This window comes from Dermacentor albipictus, unplaced genomic scaffold (assembly GCF_038994185.2).
Source record: "Dermacentor albipictus isolate Rhodes 1998 colony unplaced genomic scaffold, USDA_Dalb.pri_finalv2 scaffold_21, whole genome shotgun sequence".
In the NCBI taxonomy this organism is placed as follows: Eukaryota; Metazoa; Arthropoda; class Arachnida; order Ixodida; family Ixodidae; genus Dermacentor; species Dermacentor albipictus.
Window position 1 is genome coordinate 2,504,994 of NW_027225575.1, and position 14,629 is coordinate 2,519,622.

General features: G+C 45.2%; 3 non-coding genes across 3 annotated transcripts; all 3 read right to left on the minus strand.

The window, feature by feature from the left end:
• Window positions 1-9,481: 9,481 nt before the first annotated feature.
• Window positions 9,482-9,563, minus strand: TRNAS-AGA (transfer RNA serine (anticodon AGA)). Its single transcript has one exon. It is a non-coding gene; the product is annotated as a tRNA-Ser (tRNA).
• Window positions 9,564-9,775: 212 nt separating this feature from the next.
• Window positions 9,776-9,857, minus strand: TRNAS-AGA (transfer RNA serine (anticodon AGA)). Its single transcript has one exon. It is a non-coding gene; the product is annotated as a tRNA-Ser (tRNA).
• A 211-nt stretch (window positions 9,858-10,068) lies between these two features.
• On the minus strand, window positions 10,069-10,150 carry TRNAS-AGA (transfer RNA serine (anticodon AGA)). Its single transcript has one exon. It is a non-coding gene; the product is annotated as a tRNA-Ser (tRNA).
• Between the last annotated feature and the right edge of the window lie 4,479 nt (window positions 10,151-14,629).

The following is a 14,629-nucleotide window of genomic DNA, read 5'->3' on the forward strand; positions in this document are numbered from 1 at the left end:
CAAGGTCTTTGTAAAGTGTTTTCTGTTTCATAGAGGACAAATACTTTAGTGAAAAGCGCACTTTGAGAAATTGAAAAGAATGCACTACTTCACCCAAGAATCCAGTCACATAATGGTACATATTGTTCTTCGATGACACAACAAATTCTGCAGCGTGTCAACACAGCCTTAATTTTATTACAGTTTGCAAAAAGCCATTTCTTTGGTCGCGGAGAAAAATAAAACCAGACTCAACTTGTCTAATAAATAAGTGACACAAACCCAATCCACCGTTTCGGACCGGTAAGAATAAATTTGAGCGACTTGTTTGTTCCCAGGTCGATCTCCACACAAACACGGCGAAATTCCTGTGAAATTTATGCACATTCACCCGCGACATACAAAGCACTTGGAACACATACCATAATATGGCTATTAAAAACAGGTTGTATACAGACGCCCGTGCAAAAATAGAGAGCTCCCGCCCACCCCAGGCGTTTGTTTTTTGCCTGATTGTTTCTGCTTCGTCCTTCCAGTGCTCGTTGTCACAATAAACCTCGAGTGGCACGCCTAGGTACTTCAGTGGGCGGGTTTCCAATCTTACATTTACGCATACATCAGGCTTCATATTCCAATGAGCATACGAAAACGCAGTTGCTTTGTCCCAATTAATCATGCTACCTGTCATGGAACAAAATTGTTTGGGTGTATGAACAACTTCATATATGCTCTGCCTATCTTGACAGAGTACGGCCACATCGTCAGGATATGCAAGAATCTTTACTTCAGTACTTTAATCTAATTCCGTGCACGTTTGAATTTTGGATAATTGATAAACAAAAAGGTTCTGGGTATATGGCTAAAAGTAAGGCTGAGGCCGGGCATGCTTGTCTGATAGAACTGACTATGTCAATTTCTTCACTGAGGTTCCTATTAACTACCAGGTGTGTTACACACTGCGAGTACGCCATCTTCAATCCATCAAGAAACACAGTTCCAACTTGCACACGTTCTAACAGGTTGAACAACACTTCATGGGAGACACGGTCAAAAGCTTTTTGTAAGTCTAATTGCATCATTGCTATTCCGTCTCCAAAGTCATCGCTAATCTCTAAGACACTTCTTACTACGTGTATATTTGTCGTAATGCTACGACGTCTTATGCCATATGTCTGGTGCGGTTGTACAATGTATTGAAACCTTCATGAAAATTTTGTAATCCGTATTCAAGAGGCTAATGGGGTGATAGGACGTCACAAACTGAAGTTAGATGTCACCATCCTTTTTGGGGTTTAAAACAGTGTGCGCTTTAGTGAAAGACCGTGGTAGCTTCTTCTTTTCATGCCCCTCTTTAATAACTTCGAACAGCGCGCTGGCTATCTCTTCTTTAATCATTTCATAGAATTCTGTTCCGATTCCATCTGGGCCAGGTGTCTTTCCAGTGCTTAAGTCATGAATAGCTTTTTTAATCTCCTGTATACTAATAGGAGCCTCCAAACTTTTTTTTAGTTTCGTCGTCAAACTTGGGCACTAAAAAAGAAAGGCAATCTTCACCTAATCCACTCGCCATCGGAATACGTTTTCCAAGCAAGTCGCGATAGGGTTCAACAAACGCGTTCATTATCTTACTTTTTTCTTTCGTCAATCTTCCATTAGCACGAGGTCGCGGGATCGAATCCCGGTTACGGCGGCCGCATTTCGATGGGGGCGAAATGCAAAAACACCCGTGTACTTAGATTTAGGTGCACGTTAGAGAAGCCCCGGTGGTCAAAATTTCCGGAGTCCTCCACTACGGCGTGCCTCATAATCAGAAAGTGGTTTTGGCACGTAAAACCCATTAATTAAAAAAAATCTGCCATTATACATTGTATCCTTAACTTCTTTTCTTTGTGCATATTGCTTTTCATCACTTAGTGGCCGCTTTGTCGGTGTTTCGCCCATACAAAGCTTTTCTGTTCTTGACTTAATAATAGCACTGCTGCACTTTTGTTTATCCAAAAGCTCCAGCTTGTTTTTGGTATTTTTGATTTCTTCAGTGAAAGAGCCCAGTTTCACACTCTCTTCCTTTAATAGCGCTTGCAGTTGCGACTGCGATTTCTTCTCGTCTTGTTTCTTCTCAAAATTAAGGTTAGTCGTACGTTCTATAGCACTCAATTTTAACATCTTGTTTAAAAACTTCCCACCTCGTTTCCCAGTCGTATTTTCCAACTTGATACAGCATCGGTAATGCTTCACTTACTTTTCTAGAAAAAAAAATTCATCTTTCATGATGCTATTATATAATTTCCAGAGGTGCCAGTTGAACTTAGGCATTTTTTTTCTTTGTCCCAAGCGTGAATTTCACCAAACAGTCATCGCTAAAAGACACTGGTATAACAACGTATTCGTCACAAGACATCACAAGGTCAAGTGGGATGTAGGCTCTATCCAAACGCGCGCGACTTTGGCCTTGAAAATGCGTGAACTGAACCTGGCCATTAGACATACAGAGGGCCACATCTTCTAGTCCATTCTCTGCAATCAATTCCCTCAAAAACAGTGCGCTCTGAACGAGCAAGTTTACACGTTTTGAGCGGTCCTCAATCGTGCACACACATTTGAAGTCACCAATCAATATCATATATCTACTACAATCAAGAAAATCAAGAAAGGCATTCTTTGAAGAGATTCAAAGAATGCCTTTCTTTCGTTCTCACGATTTGGGGCATACAAGCAAATCACGCGCCATTCAAAATTCAGTAACAAAAAATCTGATACCACGAAACGTCCACTCTCACTGCTTCTTATGCTTGTCTCAACAGCGCCCATCGATCTTTTTATAAAAATTCCACACTCTCCCGATAAGCCATTGGAATGCGACGCACAAACATTATACGTTGTGCGGAAAGGCGCAACCATTCGATAAGTTTTGTCCTCCCTCTGTTCTTTTGTTTTTTGCACGGCAATCACGTCTAAATCATGCTCTCTAAACAGCCTACTTAACTGCTATTGGCGTCTTCGACGATAGCCCGCGCACATTTAGAGTGGCGAAACGAACTGCTCTTTCAAGTCTAACAGCCATTGTTATCTTAAAAAGGGATGCGCTCACCAAACAGTCTGTGCTTCGATATTCTGGTACACCCTTAGTGTGTTAGTCGTCTTGTCAAGTGGGTGGCTTAGCCGCCCTCTTCTCCCCCTCCAAAACGTTTGGCTTTGGGGTGGGCCGCAGCCGGCGATTAGTGAATGCTTTCGTCGGCGGTTCACTGCTGCTGGTGTCCTTCGTCTCTGCACCGGCCTCGTCTTGTGGTCTCTTTCCCAGCGCACTGTTGTCTTCTGGTTCACGGCAATTCATGGCGTCCATTTCGGCACTCTTGTGGTGAACTTCCGCTGTCCCTTTATTCCCACTTCTTTTGTTGGCACCACCCTCGATGAATTCGGAGCGCTGTATCTTGGCTTTTGCATCTACTGCAATTGCTACCTGTGCAGTGGCTGTCAGATCTTCCGCTGTAGTATTGTCAGTTTGTTTACTCCCTCTGGTGCTTGTCTCTTGTACTCCTCATGTTGTCGCAGAATCCACACATTCTTCTGCTTCCGCTTCGTCTATGGAGAGCTCGGATTTCTCCGTGCTCAACGTGGTCAATGCAGCTGCCGCATACGTCCTCGAGCTGTTTTCGACGGCGTGCCCAATGCGTTTGCAGACGTTGCACCGCGGCACGCGGCAGTCCTTTCTTATGTGACCAATTTGTTGGCAGCGCAAGCACCTTGGCGCTCTTACGGACGCTACGACAAGGCTAGCTCACCTCCGACGCGCAGCTCATGTGGTATATCGTCCAACGTAACGTCAGCCTTCAGTCGCACCACGACAGTGCGTGTCATGGTGTTCTGTTGGCTGTAGCCATCAAGGCGCCATTTATCCAGTCCTATTTCCAAGATTGTTCCGTAGGGTTTCAGGTCGTTTCGCACGTCTTCTTCGCGTACATGGTAGAGCAGCCAGTGAAGCTTCAGATGGACGTCGCGGTGACTTGGATTAATTACGGTACATCTCCGGCCCTTGACCGTCAATTCCGGTTCGGCCAAAAACTTCTTCGCGCCTTCAGCAGTCTTGCAGGTAACAGCCCACACATGATTCATTTGATAGGTGCCGAGCGCAAGAAGCTCGGTGGGCGGAACACGTTGAAACAGTGGCTCACGAAAATCTTCTGCGCTATATGGTCTACCTTTTACATCAGCATGTAGAAAAACGGTATTTTGAACAACGTACCCAGTTGGCAGTGGGGGCAAAATGATTGCATAATCCTGCGACACTTCATTCCTGGAACCGCGGCTGTGGTGGGCCGCAACATCCGCTCCGACGGAGCTCATATCAGCCACGTCCGTACACTACGGTGGCCGGAAGTCAACTCTCGGCCACGACGGCTTTCTTTTATTTCCAAGGTAAGAAAACACAACAGAGAAACCAACATAAAAATGTTAAAATCACCAAACATGAACTTGTTGACGCGACATTGCTAAAAACGCTTTAATGACACTAGGTTATTAAGTGCAGGATACCATATTGGCTGTTCGTCCTGGGAGTGGTTGTTATCTCAGATATAGGAAATGCTTTCAATGAAGTTTTCTCTTACCGATCTTACAATAGGTTCTGCATGTCTGACAGCCATTCTTGCTTTCCAAATGCTATGCATGCTTAATACCATGAACCTGTCATAGGGCACACCTCCATCATTGTTTACTGCAAGAAAATGAATTCCTTATGGTGTGAGGGGCAAATCTTTTTTCAGCGTTCTCTGGTGGACGTCCCAATGAAATTTTGAATCTAAACAGTGTTATATATGTGTTACTGTTTCTGGCTTGCGGCATAAACTGCAGTCAACTGACCAGGGAACAAAAAAGCGCTTTTTCTGCAGCCAGGGTTTGACTGCGAGCGTGCCACTATCAAGTTGAAAAAGGAAAGCTTTAACAGACGACCGAACCGGCATTCTTTTAACTCTTTTAAAACGTCCTTACCCGGACCAACAGAAAGAATGTCTCGATATAAAGGTACTGGAAGCATTACATCACGTAGATCGTTGTACGATCCTTTCTTTGATATTATAGTGAGATAATCAAACGAGAAACACACTTTAAGAACCTTGAAAGCGCTTACTTCGCGTCGATACCCGCACAAACCGCTTCCGGTAACGCCACACGATGACACAATAAAGTCAGGAACAGCAATCTGCTGTCTCAATTGAAGCAGTGCTCGAAATGCTGGAAAAAGGGGTCATGTTGGTCCCGCAAGAAAATAAACCTTGAGACAATCTGCCTCAGAAAAAAATGAGCAAAGCCAAGCCCTCCGGCTTTCAGTGAATGAAACAAGTTTGGACGACTCGTGCGCTCCCATGTTGAATTCCATACAAATGCTGCAAGATTCTGTGAAATTTCTAGGCACTAGCTACTGTCATAGCGAGCACCTGCAACACATACCAAAAACGCGCCACAAGCCGCCGTGGTTGCTCAGTGGCTATGGTGTTGGGCTGCTGAGCACGAGGTCGCGGGATCGAATCCCGGCCACGTGCGGCAGCCGCGTTTCGGTGTGGGCGAAAACACATGTGTACTTAGATTTAGGTGCATCTTAAGGAATCCCTGGCCGTCGAAATTTCCGGAGTCCTACACTCAGACGTGCCTCATAATCAAAAAGTGGTTTTGGCATGTAAAACCCCATAATTCAATTAAAAAACGTGTCACAAGGTACGTATTGCAAATCGTGAACCTGGTCAATATGGATAAATTTTTTCCGCCCCAATTGGTAGTTTTCTGGCGCATTCCTTCGGCCTCTTCTCTCTAATATTCTGGAAGCTCATAATTCGAGTTTAACGACGCTCCAAAATATTTTGTAGGAGAGACTGTCCAGTGTAAATTTTCAGACATTGAGCTTCTCATCCCAGCTGCCATGCCAAAAAGCGGCGTACTTCCCCCAGTTAACAGCGCGTCCAGACATTCTGGAATACGTTCGATCTTATTTAGCAGTTTCACGAACACTTTATTTATCCCCAGAAAAGACGGCGACATCATCTGCATACGAGAGAGTTATGACTTCACTCGCCATTAAACGGAAACCCCGTATTTTCTCATTGTGTATACCTTTTAAGCAAAAAGGCTGTAAGTAAACTGCGAAGAGAAGTGACGAAGCCAGGCATCTTTGTTTTGATTCTACATAAATTAATGTTACAAGATAGTTCTTTATTTACCAATAAGTTCGGGCTACACCCTTCGTAAGACAGGTTTAAACCTTCTAATATAATGTTTCCAGCATTCATGTGCTCTAGAATAGAAAAAAGCACACTGTGCACAACATTGTCGAATGACTTTTCCACGCCTGGTTGCATCATAGCAACTCATCCCTCCCAGGCATCGCAACACTCAAGAATACTTCTTGCCACATGTTATAAAGTATCGACCGCTTTCTTATGCCACAAGTGTGGTGTGGTCCTACTATTGATTTCATCACTCACGGCAACCTTCTTGCTAACACCTTCATGAATATTTTATACCCTACAATAGACAAAGGTATGGGGCGATACCACCTTACTGAGAGCAGCTTTACAGGGTCATCGCATTTTGGGATTAGCACGGTGTGGATTTTTCTGAAAGAAGGTGGCATGGATTTTACTTCATAAGCCTCGGCCAGAACACGGTGTAAGATGGCTGCTAGTTCATAATTAAATGCCTTATAGAAATCCGCGCCTCGATTCATCGATTGCGGTTTCAGTGTCATTCAACGTAATCGGTTCCTCAATAGGTCTTGACGTCGTCATCAAGTCTCGGCAATAAAGGCAAGTATTCCCTATCGAAGCCAGCTTACACCGGTCCATTGCAGCTTAACAGATATCTGCAGTATTCGAAGAAGGCAGGTGTATTGTATTATTACCGCTACTAAAGTTGCCATATTCGATTTCCTCTTTTTTTTTACCCGCTGTGGTTGCTCAGTGGCTATGGTGTTGGGCTGCTCAGCACGAGGTCGCGGGATCGAATCCCGGCCACGGCGGCCGCATTTCGATGGGGGCGAAATGCGAAAACACCCGTGTACTTAGATGTAGGCGCACGTCAAAGAACCCCAGGTGGTAGAAATTTCCGGAGCTCTCCACTACGGCGTGCCTCATAATGAGAAAGTGGTTTTGGCACATAAAACCCCATAATTTATTTTATATCGATTTATTTTATTTCATTTTGCGATGCGTATCTTTTCTCTTCGCTCAAAGCGCGTCTTGTGGGCGTTTCCCCGAGCCACAAACGCTCTGAGCGCGCACGTATCACTGACCCCCTGTATCTCTTGAGATCAACGATTTCAAGCTCATTTTTAACGTTCCTTATCGCTGTTGACAACTCTCCTGGCGGAGTGCCTTTTATTGACAACAATATTTTAAGCTTACTTCGCAATTCATTTTCTTTTCTTTTTTAATTGTAGCGTAATACAGAGACTCTTTCAATGGTTGGTATTTTTAGATACATTATGGGGTTTTAGGCGCCCAAATCACTTTGATTATGAGGCACGCCGTAGTGGAGGACTCGGGAAATTTCGACCACCTGGGATTCTTTAATGTGCACCTAAACCTAAGTACACCGGTGTTTTCGCATTTCGCCCCGATCGAAATGCGGCTGCCGTGGCCGGGATTCGATCCCGCGACCTCGTGCTCAGTAGCCTAACACCATAGCCACTGAGCAACCACGGCGGGTCACGTAGCTATAAATACCAGGTTTTCGCAAGCAAGCATCTCTCGTATACGTTCTTTTACAAACGCGATAAAGGTTGCGTCGTCCAGAAGCTTGACATTGAATTTCCATAATTGCCAATTGAAAGGCCGGTTTCCTATTATTCTGCCGAGCGAGTACATTACAAGACTATGATCGCTGAAGGATACGTGCCTCACGTCATAGCTTCTACACAATGGAACCAGCTCGATCTAATCTCGCGTGACTGCCCCGTTGGAAATGCGTAAACACAGTCTTCTTTCCACTGCAAAACACCGCATCAACATCTTCTAATTCACGCTCTCGGGTTGCTGCCAGCAAGTAAACTGCCCGTTGTTCACGTGCAAGCGAGTTTTTATTCCGGTCTTCAGAAAACCAAAGACAATTGAAGTCTCCCAGAAGGATGATATAGCGCTCAGATTGCAAATAGACATCAAGTTTTCCAAAAAAAGTCATAGCGTTTTCATTCATTAGTTGGGTCGTATGTGCAAACTACCCGCCATTCAGAATCCCAGAGTGAACAGGCACACGTGATCATTCGCCTTTCATTACAAACAAAACAAACAAATACATATTGCGCAACAATTTTTAAAGATTTCCGCAAGCACAAAACACACCCACCGGAATGGCCGACAGCATGGGAAACGCACGCACTGCAGCGCGCTCTAAAAGTTTCAATCATTCGGTCGGTTCGCTCTTCACTTTCAATTTTTGTTTCCTGTAGAGCGACTATGTCTAAATCATTGTCTTGCAATAACCGGCAGACCTGGTACTGCCGCCTTTTGGCGCCCAGGCCTCGTACATTGAGCGTACCAGTGCGTAGCGGTATTCTAGATTTTCAAGCCATTTCTTTTTTGTATGTGTTTTTTTTTGAAAAGAAAAAACCAGAACAATAGTTCAGTTAAACCCATACATATTGTTGTTTCTCAGAACGCTCGAAAGTCCTTTCCTAGGCAAAAGCGGCCAAACTATACAAACGTGCTCTGGAGCTCGTCCCTTACCTCCCATAAAACATTGCTAGGCAACGCCCTCGTTATTACGGGGGTGCCTTCGTTAACGTCGGACTGGGATCTGGCGGAAGGTGAGGCTTTGGTTTGAAAGATGGACGGCGGTATGAACTTTCTTTTCTGGGTGGCTCCGGTGCCTTCCCGCTGCCACCTTGGTAACCTTCGGAAACTTGCGCGTGTGGCCGCTTCGCAGACGAGCTGTTCGCGACGTCTTTGACCACCGACGTCTTTGACGGCGCACGCTGGCGTAGCTGTTTCCTGTCAAACGGATGCCACTTCACCCTTGTCGCTTTCAAAACATTTCACAATTCTCTTCTCGGAAGCTTCAGCAGCTGCCGGCGTAGGTTTGCTGTCCTTGATTCCCGCAGCCTCCACCGCGTCCGCCTCGTCCATATTGTCCTCTGTGAGGTCCTCCCGACTCCTCTGGCTTGCTACGCTTGCGTAAGATTTAGCGCACTGGCTATCATCATATCCGAACCACCGAGAAAGCTTACAACGTTGAACGCGGCAATTTCGGCGAACGTCCCCTGTTCGCTGACACCGCAAGCAAAGCAGCGGTCTTCCGGGTACTGGAACTTGCAACGAGGTGCTCTAAAAGGCCATTATTCGGTATAAATTCAGTTGCAAGACACTCGTCTGTTTCTTAGGTTCGTTGAGGTCGGGCATGTGCCCGCGCTTCAATTTTACGCGAAGAGAGGTGGAAAGCGTGGAAACTAATTATTCTACAGTTGCTTCCTCTGCAAAAATGCGCACGAAGCCACACAGGCTTGCAAAAAAGGTATGCACGCAGTCGACAGGATTCGAACCTGTGCGGGGAGACCCCAATAGATTTCTAGTCTATCGCCTTAACCGCTCGGCCACGACTGCAACTTGCAACGAGGTGCTCTAAAAGGCCATTATTCGGTATAAATTCAGTTGCAAGACGCTCGTCTGTTGCTTAGGTTTGTTGAGGTCGGCCATGTGCCCGCTCTTCAATTTTACGCGAAGAGACGTGGAAAGCGTGGAAACTAATTATTCTACAGCTGTTTCCTCTGCAAAAATGCGCACGAAGCCACACAGGCTTGCAAAAAAGGTATGCACGCAGCCGACAGGATTCGAACCTGTGCGGGGAGACCCCAATAGATTTCTAGTCTATCGCCTTAACCGGTCGGCCACGACTGAAACTTGCAACGAGGTGCTCTAAAAGGCCATTATTCGGTATAAATTCAATTGCAAGACGCTCGTGTGCTTCTTAGGTTTGTTGAGGTAGGCCATGCGCCCGCCCTTCAATTCTACGCGAAGAGACGTGGAAAGCGTGGAAACTAATTACTCTACAGTTGCTTCCTCTGCAAAAATGCGCACGAAGCCACACAGGCTTGCAAAAAGGTATGCACGCAGTCGACAGGATTCGAACCTGTGCGGGGAGATCCCAATAGATTTCTAGTCTATCGTCTTAACCACTCGGCCACGACTGCTTTTTTTCTTTATTTCCTGTTTTGAGAACTGTACATATACAAATATACAAAGCACAACTTCAATCTCTGAATTCAACACAAGCTGTGATGTAAAAAAGAAGAAACCACTGAACATTCAAATGTGAAGGTTGGTTAAAATTGCCTGATCGTCGCTAGCTGATCAAGGGTAGGCACCCAGTGTGTTGGCTCTGTTTGGGTTTTTAACACTTCGCACGCATCAATAATATTTTCAATGAAATAATCTCTGGCTGGTCTAGGATTTGCCTCCTCATTTCTTGCAGCCATCCTAGTCTTCCACACGCTTTGCATACAGAGGAGCATCACCATATCACACGGCACGCCCTCTACATCAGTTAGCAGCAAGAACTTAATACCAAAAGTGGTTAACAGAAAATCCTTCTTAATTGTTCACTGGATAATGTCCCACAGAAATACTGGATCCCTGCAGTCTAGGAACATGTACTCTATTTTTTCAGGCTTTTGGAAAATGTTGCAGTTAACGCCCCAGGGAAGGAAGAATCCTTTCTCTTGGAGCCACGACTTGACAGGGAGCATACCAGTGTGCTAACAGAAGAAAAATGGTTTCATGGTCGCCTTCACAGGCATCTTTTTAACCCGGTTCAATACGTCCTTTTCGCGGCCGAAGTGATACAGAGCTCGGTGCATAGGCACTGGGCACATAATATCTAGTAAGTCTTTATACAATTGTTTTCGTTGTGCAGTATGCAAGTAATCTGCGGGAGAATGCGCACTGAGGAGGCGATAAGCGTTCACCACCTCTGACCAGAAACCTTTAATCGCTTCCTTAGGTCCAGCATGCGACGTCACAGTGTAATCAGCCAACGCATCACACAATCGCCATTGAATTACGGACCGCAAAAAACCATCTCTTTGATCTCGTAGAAAAGCAAACCTTGAAACTACCTGCTTCAGAAATAAATCAGATAGGCTCATACCCCCTTTGTGCAATGGATGGAACAAACTTAAACGAGTTGTGCGCTCCCATGACGATCCCCATACATAAACACCAAAAATTCGGTGCAACTTCTGCACGCATACGCTGGACATACATTGAACTTGCAGTAAGTAGAACACCTTTGATACCAGAAACAAATTATACCCTGTTGCGCGTCCGAACATAGACAGGTTGTGTCCACCCCACTTCCCTGTCTGTGCTTTTACTCTTTCTATTTCACCTACCCAATGCGTATTTACATCGCGGTAGTGTTCCAATGGGACTCCGAGATAACCAGACGGCCTCGCAAAGAATTTTATGTTTTCCACATAGGCTGGCGTACTTTCCCATTCTCCGTGCCAAAAACGGGTGCTTTTCTGCCAGCTTATGGCACTGCTAGTAAGCTTACAGAACATTTTTGCATCTTTCAGTGCCTGAACAATGCTGTCTTGGTCGCCACAAAAGATCGCTCTGTCATCAGCACATGACAGGATTTTAAATTCGTGCATATGAAATCGAAATGCATTGACCTTCTCGTTGTGCAACACCTTTAAACAGAATGACCCTAGAAATATGGCGAAAAGCAAGGGCGAGGCCGGGCATCCCGGACGCATACTCGACCGAACCGGTATACTAGCACTCAGCTTGTTAATTATGAGCCTTACACTGCAGTCTGCGTATGCCATTCGTACTCCTTCTTGAATAACTTTTCCGGTGTTGATGTGTTCGAACACAGCGAAAAATATGCTGTGGGCAACCTTATCGAAGGCTTCCTCGAGGTATAACTGTACCATTGCCACCTGTCCGAGGGTTATGTCAGAGCACTCGAGAGCGCTTCTCGCTGTGTGGATGTTGGTTAATATCGTTCTTCACTTGACCCCACATGTCTGCTTCGGGCCAACAACAGATGTAATAACTGACTGAAGCCTCTTGGCCAGTACCTTCATGTACACTTTATAGTCTACATTCGTGCGACTAATTGGTCGGTATCCACCCACCGAATGCAACATGGCTGGTTCATCAGTCTCTCGTATCAGGACCATATGGCTGGACCTGAAGAATGGAGGCAGTCTTTTACCTTCGTACGCTTCAGTTATGATGTTGAAGAGTATTTCCGCCATTTGACGCTTCAAAGACTTGTAGAAGCTAGACCCTATAGGCCGTCGGGCCCCGTAGCCTTTGCTGTACTAAGCTCATCAATTGCTCCTTCTAACTCTTGAACACTTATAGGTCTCTCGAGTCCCGTCTTTACTTCGTCCTGCAGTGCAGGCACGAGTGGCAAAAGCTGTGTCTGGAACTCATTTATTTCTACTTTACTGTTAAACAAATTAGAATACCTTTCTTCAAAAGCGCTTTGAATGGTTTCTTGATCAATGTGAACGAACGCCGTGATAGCAAATTTGTTTAATTTGTTTCTTTGTCGCATATCTCTTTTCTTCTCCGAGTGCCCGTTTCGTCTGGGTTTCATCTAACCAGATGCACTCGGCGCGTGATCTTATCACCGCTACCTCGTAACTTGCAGTCTGAATTGCTTCCAGCTGCTCTTTCGTTTCTTTGATTTAAGTTGTAAAATGCCCAGGAACTGCGCTTTCAACATCTACAAGATACTTCAGCGTAATATTTAGTTCTTTTTCGCCCTGTTTAGCCTGACGGCTTAATACACATGCCCTTTGAATTGCTATATTGATCACCTCACTTTTGAATCGATCCCAAGCATAGAACCATTTTGTAGGTTCTCTCGCGCGCAATTCTTTAATTTTTTCCGTTATTTCATCCACGAATCCTTCGTCCTGTATCAACTTTTCATTCAGTTTCTACCACTGCCAATTAAAACGGTACTCCTTCACTTTTGAATAAATTGTGAACATGACTAAACTGCGGTCACTGAAGCTGACATGCTTAACAGTATATTGATTACAAGTCGCTACCAGTTCCACGGACACATACGCCCTATCGAGCCTTGTGTGACTCCGGCCTTGAAAATGAGTGAATATAGTGTGTTTTTATATAGTACATCAGCCACATCAACAAGGTCATACTCTTGAACGGTGGATCTTAGCATTTCTGCACTCTTGTTATTTATGAACACATCTTTAAAGATGTCCTCGGGCAAATATACACAATTAAAATCACCTAATAAATGAATTATCCTATCAAAACTTATGAAGGTGGCTGCATATTCAAAATACACTTTTCGCTCGTTTGCTTTGTTCATTGCACTTCATTGCCAGATAGGTCACACATAACTAATCGGCCGTTATCGAGCGCTACTACAGTCTCCTCAATAATACCGACAGTGTTACGCAGAAAAATAACACATCCACCGAACTTCCCATTAGCATGACTAACACAAACGTTGTAATTTGATTTAAACATTTCAACCATTCTATCCGTCTGTTCCTCACTTTCAATGTTTGTTTCTTGAACTGCTAGAATATCAATGTTATGGTCAATTAACAGCCTTTTAATTTGAGCCTGCCGCTTTCTCGTCGACAGACCGCGCACATTGAGCGTCCCACGGTGGCGGAACAAGCGGCAATTGCTCTAGCCATCAGGAGTAATAAGTGGGCCTTCATTTACAGTGATTCGAAAACCACTGTAAAGTGTTTTGATAAAGGCTACGTAGCTGGAGTTGCAGCTAAACTTTTTGAAAACATTGTGATTATGACAATTGAAATCCGATGGTTTCCTGCGCATATGGGGAAAGTGCACGAGACTCGGGTAAACCTCAATGAGATTGCTCATGACTTGGCACGAGGACTTGCTAACCGTGACAGTCACAACCGAGCCGTTCACCATCAAGCGAGGGAATCCAGAGATCATTTATTAACATACAATGATGTTACCAAACTATACTATTTAGGACGCAGACAATTCCCATTGCCACATTCAAAACTGAACAGGGCTCAGGCAGTCTCACTGCGCTTATTGCAAACGGGTACATATCCCACACCGTACACCATTAATAAAATATATCCAGAGAGGGAGATTAAGATGGAATGCAATGATTGTAATGGCATCATTGGAATCAGACATATGCTGGCAGGGTGTCCCGCGACTCTCCCCAACCTCGTTGAAGAATGGACACAGTGGGAGAAAAGGATTCAAAGCCCATTGTTTCAGGACCAACTAAGGGCAGTCCAGAGGGCCCATGATGTCGCTGAAAGGCTTGGCCTGACAGTGCCAACGTGGGAGCGGCCCGCCTTGGCTTGAGAACTCGAGCCTCCGGACCTCAGTACAATAAAAGTTTTCACACACACACACGCGCACATTGAGCGTCCCTATTATGAAGCCACGTTGAGAAAGCTAGGGGATAGACGGACTGCTTGGTGGCTGATGCAGGCTTAGTGCTAATGGACTTGCAGCCCTGGACTGGATGACATGGTTCAATGGCTCCGCCACACTGGTCGAAGCCCTCGCGTCTTCCTTGTCGGCACACATCAAGAAAACTGCAACCTACACGTCCAACCTCAGTTCATTCATTCTTTACTGCCAAACCAGTGGGCCCCCTAAGGCAGGGGCAC